Source organism: Amblyraja radiata, chromosome 16 (assembly GCF_010909765.2).
Source record: "Amblyraja radiata isolate CabotCenter1 chromosome 16, sAmbRad1.1.pri, whole genome shotgun sequence".
Classification (NCBI taxonomy): Eukaryota; Metazoa; Chordata; class Chondrichthyes; order Rajiformes; family Rajidae; genus Amblyraja; species Amblyraja radiata.
Window position 1 is genome coordinate 17,571,761 of NC_045971.1, and position 13,860 is coordinate 17,585,620.

Sequence of the window (13,860 nt, forward strand, 5' to 3'; positions counted from 1 at the left end):
ACGTCTGCTGATAAATAGACACAAAGTGCTGGAACAACTCAGCAGGTCAGGCAGCATCTCTGGAGAAAGGGAACAGGTGACGTTTCGGGTGGGATCCCTTCTTTAGATGCAGCCTGAAGCAAGGTTCCGACCTGAAAAATCACCTGTGCCTTTTCTCCAGAGATGCTGCCTGATCTGCTGTATTGCTCCAGCAGTTTGTGTCTATATTTGGTACAAACCAGCATCTGCAGTCCCTTCCTGCACACTGCGTCCTGCTACGAAATGCTGGATTTTCACATACTTTAATATTGGTGTCAATGGTGGAGTAACCAATGTCAATTGCTGGGGAGACACAAATGAGGAGACACCAGGTAGCAACATTTTGTGGGAGGCACCAGGTAGCAACATTTTGTGGGAGGCACCAGGTAGCAGCATTTTGAATTCCTTGAATTGTTCCAATTAAACGTAGTTGGTGGAAATCTACGTGGCATTTTATAATATATGCCAATAAGCAACTGAGGTGTGAATCATAAATATTTATACCTGAATACACTAGTGATGCACAGTAAGTCTTGACAGATACATGGACAGATGCATCATGTGTGAATTTAGACTTGTCATGTTCTGACTGGAAGATATTCACTCGAAAATTAGGAATGAGCTGCATTCAAACAATGGAGGCAAGGTCAATGATTAGGATGTGAACCAACAATTTCACAAACTGAATGAATGATAGTCTAGCCTGTGACTAACGATAAATCAAGTCACATTACATGCTGTTGTAACAGGTCCCCAGAGCACTCGAGAGCTTGAGCAGCAAGAGGAAGAATTCAAAGTGACGGCTGATATGTCTATGCCTTCATCAGAGGTACTACACATGTGGAGGGTAAATTGTGCCGGTTGATCAAGTTAGACGGTGGGAGTAAAAAGAGACGTTTTAACTATAAACACTTCTATGTTGCCCAAAGTTTGTTTCAGCTCATGCAAAGATGTGCAAGAAACACCAGTGTAGATCTGCCCTATATTTCCCAGTGGTATCATATCAACAATAGGGCAGGGGGGGCATGTAATGAACGATCCAACCTCTCCAGAGAATGAAACCGATAAAAAGGCCGGAAGTCAGAAGGATGCAGCAATATCCAGGAATCAAGAGAGTGACAAAGAAATGGCCGAAATGAGACAATAGAATGATGCTGGAGAACAGCGCAAAAACACAAGTGCATACCACAGCAGCTTGTGAGGGGGGAGAGAGATATGGGAGACGAGTTGGGAAAATAAAGATGAACCTAATCACACAAATTGGATCCAGATGGAGAGTTTGTATTCCACAAAACATTCCACTTATTCAGAGCACATCGCAGTGAGAGATACGAAAATGAATTTCAACTGAATGCATAATGCAGATTTGCAAAACATTTTCATATCTTTTACAATTTAAATGAGTTTGCAGCCCCATTCTGAAATTAATTTTGATTCAATCTGCAAGCAGGGATCTCCACTTCTATCAGGTACAGCGGCATAGATAGTTTTAGGAAGCAGCAAGAAAAGGTGCGTCTCGCATATAGATTAGATCATAAGAGCAGGCAAGTTATTATGTATTCAGTTAGCTCCTCTCCTGCATAAATAGAGGGCCAGACAGACAGGCTAATCTGTGCAAACTGGAAGCAGCATAATTGCAGTAAAGTTATTATTCATAATTTCCTATTTTCACAAGAACATTTAGGGTCACATCAGTAAGTTTGACAGAAATAAGCTATTCACTGTTCGAATGTGAGCACTTAATCATGAAAGATTGACATTCCCAACCACGACAGCCATACTGCTTGAAGTTTCCCTGCATATGAACAAGGTCAGTATATTTTGTTCAGATTCATCGTCTGCCTCAAGTTGGCCTGTTTATTTAATAACCAAAGTGAACAGATTTTAATTTGGGACAATATGTTACAGTTGTACAAAAGATTGGCAAGGTCGCACTTAGAGTACTGTGTTCAGTTTTGCTCACCCTCCTATCAGAAAGACGACTTTAAGCTGGAAAGAGTGCAGATGATTTATAAGGATGTTGCCGGGAGAGCCTGAGGTACAGGGAGAGTTTGGAGTAGCCAAGACTTTATTCCTTGGAGTGCAGGAGGCTGAGTGGTGATTTTAAAGAGGTGTATAAAGTTATGAGGAGAATGCATATAGTTTTTTTTTGCGGGGGGGTTGGGGAACCAGTAGGAATAGGTTTTAAGTGGAAAGGGGAAAGATTTAATAGGAACCTGATGGACAACTTTTTCCACAGAGGGTGGTGGATATATGGAATCAGCTGCCAGACAAAGTAGTTGAAGCAAGTATAATAACCAAATTTAAAAGACAATTGGACAGCTCCATGGATAGGAAAGATTCAGAGGGATATGGGCCGAAAATGAGCAAATAGGACTAGCTTAGATAGGTCATCTTGGTCGGCATGGACAAATTGGGCTGAATGGTCTGTTTCCATGCTGTATGAGGGAAAGAACTGAAAAAGGGAAAAAAGGAACTTTAATTATATCACTGAATCAGCAACAAAATTAAGTTGATAATTCTGCCCAACTATGTTATGAAATAAATGAAAGGCCTTAAGCTATGAAGTGGTCTGAGAATTGACATTGCAATAAATCACATTGTCGAGATACAACAGGCCACTGATTCACACAACTTTTATCCAAAGTGCTTTTGCTGTAACAGAATTTTGAGTATGATTTTCCTGTGAGGTCATTTGATGAATTATTAAAGATGACACCACCCAGAGAAAAAAAACCAAGTAGCTTCACATAGTTTATGAGCTGCACCTTGTTCTTTTTATCAAAGTCTCTGAACACTGAGGATTATTGGTTAAATGCAAATTAAATAAGTTGAGGAGAGAACTAAAGGTTTATTGTCTCTGCTTCAGGAGCGAGGAGGGTAACTCCAGTCTGTCAACCTCAAATCACTCTGAACAGTCTGCAGGACACAAACATGTTAAGACATCACACGAATTAAACTGCAGACATCTGTTGACGCCCACTTTGATATACAGCAACTATTATTCATTCCGGAGTCACACCTGCACTACTTGAACTCCCTGGGAAAAAAAAGAGGGAGGAACAGCAGAGCAAATCTAGTGTGACAAATTGCTTCCTAAATTACAGCTACCGAGTCAAACATCTTCCGCTACACTATTAATTCGAATCAATCAACAGAGATTAAGATTAATGACAGTCATAGGTCTGCCAAAAGGATGCTAATATAATATCAAATGAGTCGAGAGATCTGGCTCAAGTCTGAAGCTGCCTGTGACATAAAGCGGAGAAACAGGTAAAAAAATGTTTTTAACAAGTAGGCAATTATCGCAGAACACTCTGGGACTGTTGCAGAGATGCTTTAAGGAGAAGGATTTAAGCCACCCATTCGAACATCTAATTGTCAAGTCCTTTAATTATATTGGGCATGCAAAATTATTGTTTTGGATATTGAGTGGATGTGAGCTATAGTAGATGAAGCTGTGGAATGTGTCAAATCATTGGATATCTGCGCCTTTCAGGACATCACAGCCAGACAGAACGAAAGGGCAGCTCTCCTCTCCCTTTACCGACACACAAGCAAGCCGTTTGTGTGGTGAATTGCGCTAACTAGTTGTTTTTTCCCCCTGTGCTGATACCACATTACACAGCTGACCTAGCTCACAGGAAATTAGTACTGAGTCCCATGTGCTATTGATATTTGCCACACCAAAAATGCCAAGGGAAGGGATGCAGTCAACTGAATCTAACATAATCCAATATCAACTCTCACTTTGACATTTTTAAATGTTAAATATTAAATTGAGAAAATGTCTCGACTTCCACTCGTGACATTCTCATTTTTAAAAGATCACTATTTTGTTAGTTCCCCCTCATGTTCACGCATTCTCAGCCACTCTCAAATTCATGCTGACACAGCTCTGTAGATGGAAATTAAGGGAGGTGTTATCGTAAGCCTAGGTGAGACAACCTTTGATTTTCACAGAGCCTCTGAGCCAACAACCTGGCTTCCCCTTAACACTTGTTGGAGCCATTTTGGAGTGGTTGTGTTGGGAGCGGCTATTGGTTGATTTCCAAGGGCTGCATTGGAATGGTCAGTGGCGAGGCCTTGTCTTGAGAGGCTTCAGCGAGGAGGCTGAACAATGGAAAGGTAAGATAAGGTAAAGTCCTTCTGACTTTCCTCTGATCAAGTTGGGATGTCATGTTACAGCTGTACAAGTCGATGGCCACATTTGGAGTACTGTGAATATAGACAAGAAATGCTGGAGTAACTCAGCGGGTCAGGCAGCATCTGCTTAGAAAAAGAATAGGTCGGAATCCTTCTTCAGGCTGAAAGTTGAGGCGAAGCATGGTGGTGGTGGTGGTGGTGGGGACATAAGCTGGAGGCGAGAAAAGGCCAGAACAAATCAGGGCAGGCAACAGATGACCTCAGGAAGGGTGGAGCCCATAATGGGCCATTGTTGGCTGGGGAAGGTGTGATCACATGAGAGATACAGGGATTCCATCAGGGGAGAGGGAGGAAGAGGGGGGGGGGGGAGAGGGGGGGGGGGGAAGAGAGAGGGGGGGGGGAAGAGAGAGGGGGGGGGGAGAGAGGGGGGGAAGAGAGAGGGGGGGAGAGAGAGGGGGGGGAGACAGGGGGAGAGAGGGGGGGAGAGAGGGGGGGGAGAGAGGGGGGGAGAGAGAGGGGGGGAGAGAGAGCGGGAGGGGGAGAGAGAGGGGGGGGAGAGAGAGGGGGGGGGGAGAGAGAGGGGGGGGGGGAGAAAGAGAGGGAGGGGGAGGGGGAGAGGGAGAGAGAAAATACGGGATTTACTTGAAATTAGAGAAATCAACTTTCATCCGGCTGGGTTGCAAGCTACCCAAGATTCTGGTCATGTTGCCATAGAAAAGTCGTCATTAAACTGGAAGGGGTACAGGGAAAATTTAAGGCTACTATGTGCGGCAGTTTTGAGTTATATGGAGACACTGGGTCATATTTCATCAGAGGCCGAAGAATGACCTTCGAGAAGTATATAAAATCATAAGGGGCATAGATAAGATGAATAGCCACAGTCTTTTCCCTAAGATAGGGGAGTCAAAAATGAGAGGACTAGCTCTGTCATGTAACTTGTTCTGCATGGATAAGTTGGGATGAAGAACCTGTTTGCTAATGTACAGGTCTATGTTGCTGTGATCTACCCCAAGCCTGGGAAAGGTCAGAACAATCGGAGGCACTGAACCTTATGTTCCCTCACTCTTTATTCTGCTTCAAAGTCAACGGGAAGTGAATGTAGTGGAACCAGAAGAACAGTCCCTGTAACCACTGAAGCCTTGATGACTTTGTGACAGATGCTTACTGGAGGAGGGTTAATATTGGCCTTGCTGAACTGGACAGCATTGACTTGGAGAACATAGCCTCAAAAGTAAATAATTAAATCCAAAAGCCAGCCACAAACACGCTCAAACCTCCACACAGAATGTGGAGGAAGGAACTGCAGATGCTGGTTTAAACTGAAGATAGACACAATATGTTGACGTAACTCAGTGGGTCAGTCAGCATCTCTGGAGAAAAGGAATAGGTAACGTTTCAGGTCGAGACCCTATTGCGCCTATCTTCCACACAGAATGATCAAACTTCCCTTTTACAAGTGTGTGACTGACCCCTACATCTCTCAATCGCACAGCAGACCATAAGCAAACAATGGCATCCAGGACCACGCTTCACATGTGAATAGTTATGCTTTGACTGAGATCCCAAGCCTGTCTGCCAACGTAACTGGAAATGAAAGGTCCCACGTTGTGCGGCACGGTGGCGCAGCTGCCGTAGACGTGCCAAAGACGTACAGATATGTAGGTTAATTGGTTTGGTAAATGTAAAAATTGTATGTGTAGAATAGTGTTTATATGCAGGACCCGATAGGCCGAAAGGCCTGTTTCCGCGCTGTACCTCTAAACTAAACTAAACTCTGGAGACACACGTGAGATATTGTGGAATGCATCAAAATACTGAATCACATTGGCTAACTGTTGACACATTAACAATTTATCTGCAGAAATAGGTTGTTGCAAAACCCACTTCACTGTCAATGCTCCAATAGGTATTATTACTGGTATATTGTCACGTGCAGAGGTGAAGTCAAAAGCTTGTTTGCGTCCTATCCAGATCAAACGATACAGGAGCATTAAAAAAGCTATACACTAAAATATCCAAGGGCCACAATGTGGTAGGATGGAAGATCTGGGCTACCCGTTAACCTTTTTGGAGGAGTAGTCTGATAACAGTGAAAAATAAACTCTTCCTGAGACAGGTAGTTTGTGCTTGCAAACATCTGTACCTCCTGCCCCATGGGAGAGGAGAGAAGAGGGAATGACCGGGGTGAAAAAGGACCTTGCCTGTAATGCCTCAGCTGGAATATTATTGTGAGACCACTATTTATTTATCCAAACTTATTGGTTTACTCAAAGACTAGTCCAATTAAGATTTATAATTACTTATGATTGGTTCGAGCAACTTTTTAATATTGAGAGTCCATGCCTGCCACTTAGAGTACAAAATGTTCCAGTGCCTACCCACACTATTAGTTTCAAGTCACATCAATCAGATGAAAATGCTTACAGCCAACTCTGAATGAACATCACATCAGAATCAACACAAGATTTCAGTAGCAGTGAAAAATGATAGACATGTTTCATGAAGTTCCAATCTTAATCTATCAGTGAGAACAATTATCCCACCCCTTTTTGATGTAAACCTCAATTATGTCAACCCTTAGTGGCAAAGTAACTGAGAAGAAAAATCCACTGGATCTCTTACTGTACGAGGCACTTCAAATTACTTATCCATCAAAACATGCTGTTAAAGATAGGTTGGGTTCTCTTTGACAATATAATGCTGGGTTACAATATTAAGTGATCTGAAAAGAAGTATAATTATCATCAGGTCCAGGCCCAGAGAGGCACTGATTGCCTGGAGGTCTCTAGAGACCTGCCATCTTAATACACGACATATGTATGATAAGAAAATAAAACCGTTGCAGGGAAAATCAGTGACAGCAGCATTTTGAACTAATTATATATTCATTGAATTCTGGTTACAAATCAATCCTTGATTGTGTTTCACAAAATTCAACTTAATTAAAAAAAAAAAAAATGTTTAATTGTTGTAATGTCAGCGAGTTGTAAATGACAAAATTTGCATGTGATGCCATGGTGATGATATTTGGTGTCCAAGATTGGGGGCGATTACTGCTTTTGAAAACTATGAGCATGCTTTTTATGTTTTTTTAATGGAGTGGGGGGGGGGGGGGGGGGGGGGGGGGGGGGAGGATATTAGATCTTCAGGGGTGGAGTTGGAGACACAGTGACGTTTAAATCAGAGCAGCTCAAATACTTTCAAAATGCAGGACAAATTTAAGGGCCTTCTGTTGTTTTGTGACTGAACTAACAGGAGCTTTTAGCACAGGTATCCAAAATCACGACTTCCTTATTTCACGCATTTGAAGTGTTGGTTGAGTGAATTATTCCCATTTCAAGGCAGGTGTTCTGAGGGGCTTGGGATCTAATCCAGAATAGTTGGAAACTTAAAGTCCAAATGTATTCAGAATCAAAATACCATAAAAACTATTTTAGAATTTGTAGGGAAAAACAAACATTTTCATCATTACATTTGATGAATGGCAAATTCATTCAGTCCACATAAAAAAAAAAAATTAATGTGTTGATAATCATGTTTCTGTAGCGGAGTCCAGCCAAAAACCAAGCGGAACACAAGTTGTGTGCACAAGACGTATTTTATTCTGTACAGTACAGCAGGGCTGCCAACATTGGGTGAGAGCTGGGAGTGAGAAATTTCGAGAGACCAAGCCGAGGGATTAAGGGGGGGGGGGGGGGGGGTATGGGAGAGGGGTGCCCTCCCATAGTACGGAGCTTTTGCATTTTTAAAGCTTGAAATTGTGCAATCTAGTGCATACTGTAGTGAGTCTTTTAACTTACACTTGAATGCAATATTTATGCTTTAAATTGGATTAACTATGAATAAGGTTCGGCTAAATTACATTCTTAATTACATTCCACCAGGCTCTGGTCAACAGGTGCAGCACATGAATGATCTTAGTGTATTCATGTATGGAAATCAGATTATAATCAAGCACTTGGCCCATGTTGACCAACCTGGTACTACTCCTGACCCCGACTCCAGTTGCATACCTTCTCTCATTCCTGACCCTGAGTCCAGCCTTACACCTGGCCCCTTATTCTACCCAGATCATAGCCGCTTACCTGCTTGGGTTCCCAGTGCTGATTGCACACCTAGTACTATTCCAGACCTTGACTCTGGATGGACACGTGGCCTTGCTCCAAGCCCCTCCGCACTGACAATATATCTGGCCCACACATAAAGCCCCATATCTGATCCCCTGGACTTAACCTATTAGGTTCAAGTCCACAGGTGCTTATCTAATGCGGTAATCTTTTATGGGGCACTTCACGGACCAAATTTTGTATAACAAATTTTGTATAACAAAATTTGCTACATCCATTGGCTTCCTTGTTATCTAACATGCTATTTACTTTGTCAAAGAAGTCATCAATTGGTTGAACACAATTTCTCATCCATAAAATGATACTCACTCAGTTGTATATTATGTTACCATTTCCTTCATTTTCCTAACTAACTGTCCTGAAGTCATTTTCACCCCCAATATTTTCAGTATTTTGTTGTTTTCCTCTCAGCTGGGACTTTTCCGAAATGCAAAGTCCAATAACAATATATATTTAAGCAATAATATTCTATTTAATGTGACCTTGAGAGTACATTATATTTTCTGTGGTATTCATAACACAACAATGATATAAAGATCTTTGCACCTACCAACGTGCATACATTATTATATTGCAGTTAATATGTACCGAGGGCAATTTTTTTGTTCCAATGCTCCCCATTCCCAATTATTTTTACATTGAAGTGATTGAATTCCAAGTGAAGTTTAAATGGCATCAGAAAAATAAAACCTCCGGAATGGATGATATTCATTATGTGGTTGGTTGGAGTCAGTATCAGCACAATTACTATATTAAACTTTGAATCTTCAGATGCCCTGGTTCAAGCTAAATCAAAAGACAAATAATAACCTCCTCACACATTCCCCTGCAAGTATCCCTGTCACTCCTTTAAAATATGCCCCTTCTTTGAACAAGCTCTTAAACATCGCATCTGAATCAGTTTCCATCTGATTACATTCCTTGAGGATGTTCATCTACATGTTCAACTAATAAAACAACGGGATTGGGGACCTTTCTATTCAACCTGTCAAAAGAATTTGGTAGGGGGGGGGGGTTAGAAATAGTCAGAGAGGTAAACAAACATAATAGTTGAGTGGCAAATGACAATAGTGCTACCTTCCCAATATTTAGCTGAAGGGAATAATGGGTTATTGGGGCTGTATGTTGTGACAGACAGCCTGACACCTTGCATGTCATTTTAATATTACACTTATCCCACCCCCCAGATATTCCAGATTAATAAATTGAGGTTTTGACAACTAATTACAAATCAGCCTAATACAAATCAATAACATTAGCCAACTCCGAAACATGAAGCACTGAGCATTGGGATCCAGACATCACAGACAACTGGCCTCAGTTCCCCGCTCACATCTGGCAGTGCTCTCCGTCTGAACCGGGGGCTGCGGAGCGTTTTTGAGAGTGGGGGGGGGGGGGGGCTGAGTGATCACTGGCCTTTGGGGTATCCGGTGAGGCAGTGGAGCGACCGAGTGGGGGGGGGAGGGTGTGGGATTTTTTGAAATTTGATGTATTAAAATCATATTTCAGTGCTTTGTAGGGTGTGGGACTTTTTGAAATTTCATGTATTAAAATCATGTTTTAGTGCATTGTAGAAGTATGATTTCAATGTTTTTTAGGGTAGTTTTTTTCCACACAAAGGGTGATGAGTGTATGGAAAAAGCTGCCAGAGGAGGTAGTTGAGGCAGGGACTATCCCAACATTTAAGAAACAGTTAGACTGATACATGGATAGGACAGGTTTGGAAGGATATGGACCAAAAGCAGGTAGTGTAGCTGGGACATGTTGGCGGGTGTGGGCTGAAGGGCCTGTTTTCACACTGTATCACTCTATGACTACATTATACCTCTACCATGTATGAATGCTTCAAAATCAAGTGGTCGAGTTTTATTGCCATATACTCAAGCATAGAAACATAGAAAATAGGTACAGGAATAGGCCATTCAGCCCTTCGAGCCAGCACTGCCATTCAATATGATCACGGCCCATGCGTGAACACCTCTCTCCTGCCGCTCATCGGCCTCGCTCATGTCTGCTGCTTCCCGCAAATCCTTAAATTCCGACTGGGCCGGGAGCAGGACATGGCCTTACTTGCTGCGCTGGGTGACACTCATTCACTGCCCGGTCCATGTCTTTCAATGTAAATTTGCATGGGGGCATGGTTTGGAGGTGTGACGGTTCAGTCAAGTGAGAATAACAGGGAATAAGAATGTTGCTGTCTTGTCAACAGACGCGCACACAAGCTGTTGATATTAGTTTTGAAATTCTCGTTGATCACAGAATTTCTCACGACAGAGCGTGAGAAATTTGTGATCAGCGTGAGAGCGTGAGAATTGCGCGAAATGCGTGAATCTCACGCTCAATGCGTGAGAGTTGGCAGCTCTGCAGTACAGCTCCCTACTCCTCACTGGTCACGGGCGTTGCCCGGCCTTAAATACTGACTCAGGTAAAAACCCCGTGACTAGCGCCTCCCACACCGGGACACCTTCCTCCAGAGCCGAGGGTTCGTTGTGCCCGTGGCTTGCCACCAGGTGCCGCTACATGTCACACTTAATCACAAGTAGCAGCATTGGCCGCAAAATTAGAGGCTGTTGGTTAATTGCTACGGTCACCAAATTTGAAATTGACATTTGATGTTCCTTATGCCTGGTTAGACACAACATCAAATATTGACCACTATAATTATCTTCTCTTGATGCACTCAGTACATGTTTCGAGGCCCCAGGTGCTCCTTTATTCCTGTAGTGTAATCACAACTCCTATGCTGAGATATGAAACTTTAACACAATTTTTTTTTTCACAATTGTTTTTCATTTTGGGGTCAGAATATTAACTGGTGATGACAGTTTTGGGCCTGCAGATGGTAGAGAAATGGAGGAGAATACAAGTATACATTGGGTCATGCATATTGGGTCAAAGAGAAGAGGACATGATGAGTGGGAGTGTATAAAACTCATGTGCAGGACTAGTTTCTTTACACAGAGGGTGGAAAGTGCACAGAGCACACTACCAGAGACGGTGATAATGCAGAAATGATAGTGGCTTGCAGGTCATTTAGATAAGCACATGGCTATGCAGGAATTGGAGGGATATGGATCACAAGCAGGCAGAGGGGTTTAGTGTTCAAAAGGGAACTGCAAGGGGTTTAGTGTTGAGTTTAGAGATACAGCATGGATAATTAGTTTATCTTGGCATCAGACATTGCTGTTCGGCTCAGACATTGTGGGTCGCTGGGCTTCTTGGTTAGAAACAGTATGGAAACAAGCCCTCCGTACTGTTCTATGTTACTCCAGTGGAGGTGGGGTGGAGGAGAAAAGGTAAAGGACCAGCTCTTTGCCCTCAGATGAAATCTTTTAATAAATTGAATTTCATTGAATAAGTTGCAGGTGTACATCAGGAGAACACGAACACACACACGAACACACACACGAACACACACACGAACACACACACGAACACACACACGAACACACACACGAACACACACACACGAACACACACACGAGCACACACACGAACACACACACGAACACACACACGAGCACACACACGAACACACACACGAACACACACACGAGCACACACACGAACACACACACGAACACACACACGAACACACACACGAACACACACACGAACACACACACGAACACACACACGAGCACACACACGAACACACACACGAACACACACACGAACACACACACGAGCACACACACGAACACACACACGAACACACACACGAGCACACACACGAACACACACACGAACACACACACGAACACACACACGAGCACACACACGAGCACACACACGAACACACACACGAACACACACACGAACACACACACGAACACACACACGAGCACACACACGAACACACACACGAGCACACACACGAGCACACACACGAACACACACACGAACACACACACACGAACACACACACACGAACACATATAAATGACAATGGAACATTATAAAGTATGACACACCAAATTTCTAGCAGCTTCTGATCAAAGTGCAGAGCCAAACACCTGGAACGAGGAAACATCTCATTTCCTTTTATTGTATTTAAAATAAAGTATCAACATTGAATAAAATGGTCTTGAGCATTTGCCAGAAAAATCCGTATAGTCTTGGCTGCAGACGTCAGACAGTCAATTAATTATATTTGCATAATTCTAGTTTATCAGTGAAATTAGGACGAGGACTAAAAAACAGCTGCTACACTGCTCACAGCTCCGTATGCCTTCCCACTCCAATCAACTCATCAAAGGAAAACTCAAACTGGCAACAATTTCTTGTAATTTCCAGCCAAGATTCTGGCCTGAAACAAGCTATAAAATTATACTGACACCAGACAAGAATTAACACCTATGCTCAATTTTGTGAACAGGTAGTGGGACTGGTCTGAAACACAAATTATTGCACAATTATGAAATAATTGCTTTGCAACACTCCATACATAGAAGCTTCTTAGTTTAAAAAAAAAATCTATATCCTAGAAAGACTGACCTTCTCAAAGTGAATGCTGTAATTAAACTTGATAAATGATAGATGAAATAAAAGTGTACTAAATGGATTGAGAGCATTTACCAAATGGAATCTGTAGAGCTCAGACTGGAAGGATCAGCTGTGATCGAGAGAAATCGTCAAAACCAATTAATTTTCACACACATGCTTGTGAACTACCAATATTAGCTGGCAAGAGTTTCTGATGTTCAAATATGTCCATGGTGAAGCTAGTATGTTTGTGGGTTTAGTTTAGAGAAACAGTATGGAAACAAGCCCTTCGGCCCACTGAGTCCATGCCGACCAGTGATCACCCATACACACTAGTTCTATCTTGTACCTTGTATCTTCCGAAAAGTTCACCAGGGACTATACTGGAAGTTGGACAAATTTTTTTTTTTTTGGGTGGAAGATTGCAACCTTCACGTGCAACCTGTTTCGATGAATGCAATCAACCTGGCATGCACAATCAAGTAAGATCAAATAGAACAAGTTGTGCTCCAACTTTAGGCTGTGCACACCATAGGCAAGAAGAAGAAGACAACATTTTTTTTTTCAGTACTGGACAATTTTTACATTTATTAAGCCAATTAACCTACAAACCTGGATGTCTTTGGAATGTGGGAGGAAACTGAAGATCTCAGAGAAAACCCACGCAGGTCACGGGGAGAACATACAAACTCCGTTCAGACAGCGCCCGTAGTCTGGATCGAACCTGGGTCTCCATTTTGCTGTTAGGCAGCAACTTAACCACTGCGCCACCGTGCCTGCACAATCGGGACAATTTACAGAAGCCAATTAACCTGCACATCTGGAATGTGGGGCGGAAATCTGAATACCTGGAGAAAACCCACCAGGGAGACGTACAAACTTCGTACAGAGAGCACTCGTAGTATGGAAAAATGTTAAATGTCAAATTTGAAAGATAAGACTGGAAATCATAATCAAAAAAGTGTGATCACTTCTTCACGTCAGACTGATTATGTGGAGAAAAATTCAAAGCCTTTGCAAATCAGACTTTTAGCCAAAGCCACTGTGAGCAACAATTACAATCACGGAAATGCATCCATTTGCC